Source organism: Nycticebus coucang, chromosome 6 (genome assembly GCF_027406575.1).
Source record: "Nycticebus coucang isolate mNycCou1 chromosome 6, mNycCou1.pri, whole genome shotgun sequence".
Taxonomy (NCBI): Eukaryota; Metazoa; Chordata; class Mammalia; order Primates; family Lorisidae; genus Nycticebus; species Nycticebus coucang.
Genome location: NC_069785.1, coordinates 5,572,697 through 5,578,766, shown reverse-complemented (window position 1 = coordinate 5,578,766; position 6,070 = coordinate 5,572,697). Strand labels below are relative to the sequence as shown.

At 47.9% G+C, this 6,070-nt stretch overlaps 1 protein-coding gene across 2 annotated transcripts in view; it reads left to right on the top strand.

Moving 5' to 3' along the window:
- The first annotated feature begins 2,915 nt into the window (after window positions 1-2,915).
- GNG2 (G protein subunit gamma 2) overlaps window positions 2,916-6,070 on the top strand; it is a 106,882-nt gene continuing 103,727 nt past the window's right edge. Inside the window, exon 1 of one of the 2 annotated variants that reach the window (XM_053594484.1) lies at window positions 2,916-3,320. The gene's annotated coding sequence lies outside the window, so the exon portion shown is untranslated. The remainder of the gene's footprint in view (window positions 3,321-6,070) is intronic. The other variant, XM_053594483.1, reaches the window with a different exon arrangement.

Genomic DNA, 6,070 nt, shown 5'->3' with positions numbered 1-6,070 from the left:
CAGGGCCACAGAAGGTGAAACACTGACTCTGCTCTCCTAGTCTGGGGAGGCTTCTGAGAAAAGCCAAGGCTTAAAGGAAAAGTAGGGGTTTGCCACCAAACAAACTAGAGGAGGGAGTGGGGCACTCCTGGCAACAGCAGCAGTCCAGTTAAGATGCAGTTAAGATGCATGGAGCAGGAGGGGCCTGCAGCCAAGGTGCGTGGGAGGTGCTAGTGGGCACTCAGGCGAGAACACAGGTGACATCGCAGAAGGCTCTGTGTGCCAGGCAAAGAAATGAAGGCCCAGACTCTGTAAGCAACTGGGGGGCGGGGAGTACTGAAGAATTATAACTGGGCAGTGATATGATCAACTCTTGTGAAGAGTTTAGAAATGTACTTCTGGTGGGGGAGGCTTAGAAGAGAGGCTGGACTTGGGGGAGGACCAAGTAGGGACCACCATGGTCCTATAGAAAAAGCAAAAACCTGAAACAGAGACAGTGGCAGGGGAATAGAGAGGAGGGGTTTAGACAAAGAGAGCTCCTGTAGGGGTGGGAATGAAAGGATGAGAAATTTTAAATCAGATCAGATAACAAAATGCAAAGTTCTGGAATTATTCTTATATTCCTGCTCTGGGCAACTGGTTTGTATTCCTCATTAAATGAAATGGAGACCACAGGTACAAGTGAAGGTAACACATGGAATTTGGGGGCTATGAAATGTAAGGACTCCCAGGAAGACCCAGCCGGGATGCACAAGGCTAAAAGAGAGACACCGCCCTCTCCATCACCACCAAACTCCTCTGCTGGTGAAGGTGAGAAACGCAAGGCCTTCATGCACGCAGGCGGGGCGTGGCAAAAGAGCGTGTGGGGAGGCCTGGTAAGTGCCACATCCATCATTAACGAGGAGATGTCACTGCTAGTAAAGGAGCACTGCACAGATTTAGTATGAATGCTTGTCAGGCTTGTGTTAAGTGCTCTCCCCTGGATTAATCTTCTCTCTTGGCCAGTCTTCACCCCCACACTTTACTTTTCTCTCAGGAAAAAGAGGCTATTAGGACCCCTTGCAGCAATGAGGTATTAATGACAGGAAGCAAAAGTAAAGTCTAGTTTTTAGCTTTGGAGAGTTTGTTGGCATCTCCCAGCAATGGCCAGATTAACCTACTCTGAGGGCCCGAGATAGAAGAGCTGATTAGAGGGCAGCCGGCCAAATTACAGTCATTTTATTGTGTGAAAGAGGTTTTCCTATATAGGCTTAATAGAAGTTACCAGCTGTTCTGATGGCTGAGACAGAGGCAGGAGAGAGGGTGGGAGGCAGAGGGAGGGGAGTGGGTGAGGGAGGAAAAAAAAATTTTTTTAAAGAGCTACAATATTTGAATCTGGAGTTAACGCCAGAATCCACTGGTCTAAAATTAACTGAAGACTTGTTTCCATAATCTTTCCAACCGCTAATAATATGCTTCTCATTTCCCTTCTACTTGGCATCGTGTATATTTAAATTTACATTTGAAATCTCCTGATAATTGGCATCAGGGTTTCTGATTGGAGGTAACTCACATTCTGTTTTGTCAGCTGTATAACCAATAGGCTCCTGCTACTCTAATTCTATTTGCTGATGGTTCAAAGGTAGTTTCTCATTTTAAATCTTGAAACAAGCTGTTTTGTAATTTTCAGGTGCTAGTGAGTTAACATCTGGTTCCTTTTTGGTGAAGGATTTCCAGGAAAAAAATAAGCAAAGTCTGTTCCTGGAACATGAAATCAAATGAAAGGGTATCCTGGGAGTGTCTCGGAACATTTCATAGAAATTAAATCCTGTACCTTCCAGGTTGATGTGCTGTGGTCCCCACGGTGTGTTAGGAGGCTCACCTGGGGAGCCACTCTGCTTCAGCCCCAGATTTCTCATATTTCCAGCCGGTTTACTTGCTGGAGGGTTGAGGCAAGACTGGCAGTCAGTCTGTAGCCTGGGAAGGTTTGCTTTCCAGGCACTGATGCTGAGGAGAGGACTTCTAACTCAACAGTGTTGCCTGGACACTAGAGCAAGGATTCCCTGCCCCCACCCACATTGAAGCTGGAGCTTCTCCAAAGTAATTTGTGTTAGCATTGAGGGGGGGAATGACTCACAAATTGAATAAACCATTAAGAGCATCATGGCTTAGTCACGAATATGCTGTAGATGAGGAACCAGAAAACCAAGTTCTGGTCCTGGCCTGGCTGCCAACTGCCCGAGTCACCCGAATCTCCGAGCTGCAAGGTCGTCTAAAAACCGCGAGAGCGAACGTGAGTTGAGTACTTCCCACGCTCCCGGAGCTGTTGTTAGCATGTGGGTACCTTTTCAAGCCATCCTCAGATTTCCTGTGCGGAGAAGGACTATAATCGTCTCCATTTTCCGGGGGGGGGGGGGGGGAAACTGAGGCACAAAGAAGCGAAGCAATGTGCCCAAGTTCTCACGGTCAGTAAGGGCAGCATGGGCAGCTCTGGTGGGCACCCTGTGCGCTCTGTACCCCCACCCATGACGCTGCACCACCTCCTCCAGGCAGGGAAGGGGCCTGCCAGGCTTTCTGCCCCAGCAGCCTGTTGGCATCCAGCCTCCCCTCATTTCTTCCATCTATGAGCGCCTTCTGGAATGCGTCTTCACCATTAGGCCTAGAAGGTAGCATTGCAGGACTTGGTTTGTTTCCTGTGCCCCACATGAATACTTATCAGGGTCATTCTTTTCTGAGCATGTGGGTTAAGTAAGAGCTCAGTGGTGGAGGGGCCTTGGAGAAAGGAAGCACCTGGAATGCTGGCCACAGCGGCAGGGAGCGGGTGCAGGCCGCAGGCTCTCAGCCAGGTGACTCAGAGGGGTCCACGCTCCCTCAGGAGGAACAGCCCAGGCTGGGGCCGGATCTCAGGCCAGAACCTGGCCAGGGACTGTCGGCCCCCAAGAGCAGCAGAGGCAGCAGCAGGAACAGCAGGCCAAGTGCAGGCTGAGAAAGCGGCTGCGGGACAGGAAGGGCCCACTAGGCAGGCTGCGGGGCGGGGAGGGAACGGACAAAGGGGTCCAGGGCATTCCGGTGAAATCAGTGTCAGCAGCCCAGGAGCAGACAGAAACCGCTGGACTCAGCCCTGCCGTGGAAAAGAAGCCAGCGGCTGGCAGCCACCAAGAAGAGGAGGAAGTGGGAGATGCACAGCTTCCTGTCGAAAGAACGTTGATTGAAGACAAAGCTGGGTGGGGACTAGTCCCTGGCTGCAGCCTGCCACACACACAGCGCGGCCGCGGCAGCGCCTGCACCGCTGGGCTGGGCTCCCGCGCACTCGGCTCCGGACACAGGGAGCAGCCCTCTCCTGCGACCAGCCCCGCAGCGAGGTAAAGCGGCGTTTTCGCTGTAACTCAGGGAGATGACCATCGCCTGTGGTTTTAGGGGCCGATTTCTAAGGGAAGATAGGGACGTTGCTTCAGGGTTGGGGGAAATGATTAGGGTAGGTTCTTGTGGAAGGGTTTTTGAGAATGACCAAATTGATGACACATTTGCTTTTTAAAAAATCAGTGCTTAGCTTTGGTCCCTGGCTAGGACAACACGTTAAATGCAAGAAGCTGTTTGCATAGTTCCCTGGTGAGAAAGCTGGGCTGCGTGGAAATCCATTAGGGCTGATCTCAGCCGTGCAGTCCCAGGTCTGGGGTGTGAGTGTGAAGTGTTAATCGCATTTTCCTTTTCACACTTTGCACGGAGGGAGTGGCTTCTGGTTTGCAACCTAAAGGCTGACATTTGGCTTTAGGGGGGTTAAATCCTTTTGTACTTAGCTTTTGCCACAAAGGCGTGCACTGCGTGTGTGAGGGGCAGTATTTACCACCAAAAAACAGTGTCTTCCTCCCTGGGCTCTGAGCAGCTGTGTTCAGGATAAGCTCAGACACAGATACCGCTTGCCAGTAGATCTCGTCCTGAAGTTGCATCCTTCTTCAGAGGAGTGTGGCCGGTTTAGAGACAGTGACTTATCCAGAATCAGATACTAGTATATATATGGGGTTTATGTTTATATGCATGTTATTTATCTCTAGGTAAAAGTGGATGTTAACTTTAGTAAGGGACAAAATATAAAAGCACAGCCAGCTTCTTTCCTAACCTGTATATCCTGCAGATAGACTGAAGTAGTAAAATGAAAACGTGATTTTTATTCTTTGATTTTCTCAACTAATGGATGTTCTTAGTAAAAGCCCGGGACCATGACGTGTTCACATTTACGAATGATGTGTAAAAGTACAATAAACAGGCTAACGGATTCAGACTGAGATGGGGAGACTTCCTTTGACAGGACAGGGAGGAGAAAACGTTTAATACTCTAGCATAATTTTAAAAATTAGGCTTTTTAACGTCAACAGAAAGTACAGTTAAACCATCCATAGTCATTGATGAAGGTTTTTGAATGAGTTTTTATCATGAAAAGAGATAATTTTTCGAAAGAAAGAGAAAAGCTGCTTACAGTGGAGTAAAGATAATACAAATGTCGTATTTTGACGCTCATCCATTTTTAAAATCCAAGTGTTTAAATGCCATGGATGCCAGCTGAGGCTGTATGCCTCTGCCTCCTCCTCGCTGGTCACCGTGCTCAGTTGTGGAGGGCTTTAGAGTTTTTCTGAATGATGTCTTTATGAAATTGATTTGGCTTCTCCACCTGTGTGGGGTAGCAGCACATTTTCAGAGCTAGGAAGCTTCTTTAGATATTGAAGAAAAGAATGCCTCTTTCTCTGAGGCTGTTCTCATGGAAGTGAACCTGCACCATGCCTGAAAGAAGCAGCATGGCTGGTGTGGAAGCCGTGACGCTCCTCTGAAGGGGTCACTGAATTAATCCCACCTGGGACTGAACAAGTCACACCACGATTCGACAGCTCCATTGCCTCTGTGTGTCCTAAAGTAAAATATGTAAAGGTGATCTTCCCAGAAAGGGGATGGAGAGTAGATCTTAGATCTGGACCCGCCCCTAAAGGAGTTTATGGTTAAGCTGTGTGTTACAAAGTGGAAAGTTGGGACAGTGGGCTGTACAGACGTCACTCACTCACCGGCAGGCTGCTCTCGCTAGCTGATGCCAACACCCTGCTTTGTCTGGGGATGTGCAGACCATCCGCCTTGCTCCTCTGTGTGAGTTTCACCCAAGAGTAGAAAATGAAACCTTGTCTCTAGGCATAGTACAGTCAAGAGGGTCCCCTGCCATCTTTCTGAAAACTACTAAGGGGTGCCTATTTTCTGCACAGCACAAAACATGTTCTTAATTGTGAAATTTCAGCTTTAAGCAGAACATTAGTGGGTAACAACGGATGAGGAACTATGATGGTAGAACGTTTAGGAAAAAAAGGATGTCTGTCCCCCATGCTGTAAAAGAGGCTATTTCCACGGATTCTAGACAAGTGGAATATTGAAAGACATGATGCTTTTGTTCAGGGTATTCAGTGGCTTGTGGGAGGTACAGCCAACACTGAAATTTTAATTGTGCAATCAATTTTTTTTTTCTGCCATATGGCCAATGGCTGGAAGGAAACATGACTCCGTTATTTCACGGCTAGCCCTGGGCCTCATATGGTGGGTATGCAGTGAGTGGGTTTGGTTGGCTGACTTTCTCAGCCTCCTTCAAAAGGCAGGCCCAACCCTTCAGTCTGAAAGCTTTGTAGTCCAAGTAGAAAGCCTGTTCAGGAAGGTTTCTGTGGGTAGAAGAAAAGATCGCCAGGGAGTGAAAGGAACGTAGGCTTTGGAGTGGGGCAGATCCGCCTTTGGGATCTTACTACTTGGCAGGGCCTGTTAAATTGTGAACCTTAGTTTCTTCACTGCAAAGGACGGGTGAGTGGTTCTTAATCAAGGCTTTGTTTTTGCTTTTCTGTGTGGATGAGTGAATGCCTGGTATGACAAATGTCATTGTTTTTGTTGATGGTGGTAGCATAAAGAAAAGTTACCATATTGTTGGTCTTTGCCACTGCCTCAAAGGTTTAAGGAGACTTAATTATTGTGATGAAATATACAGAAAATAAAACTTCCCATTATAACCATTTTAAGTACACAGCTCTGTGGGATGAAGTATATGCACATTATCGCGTCACTGTCACCACCATCCAGCCGCATAACTTTTATG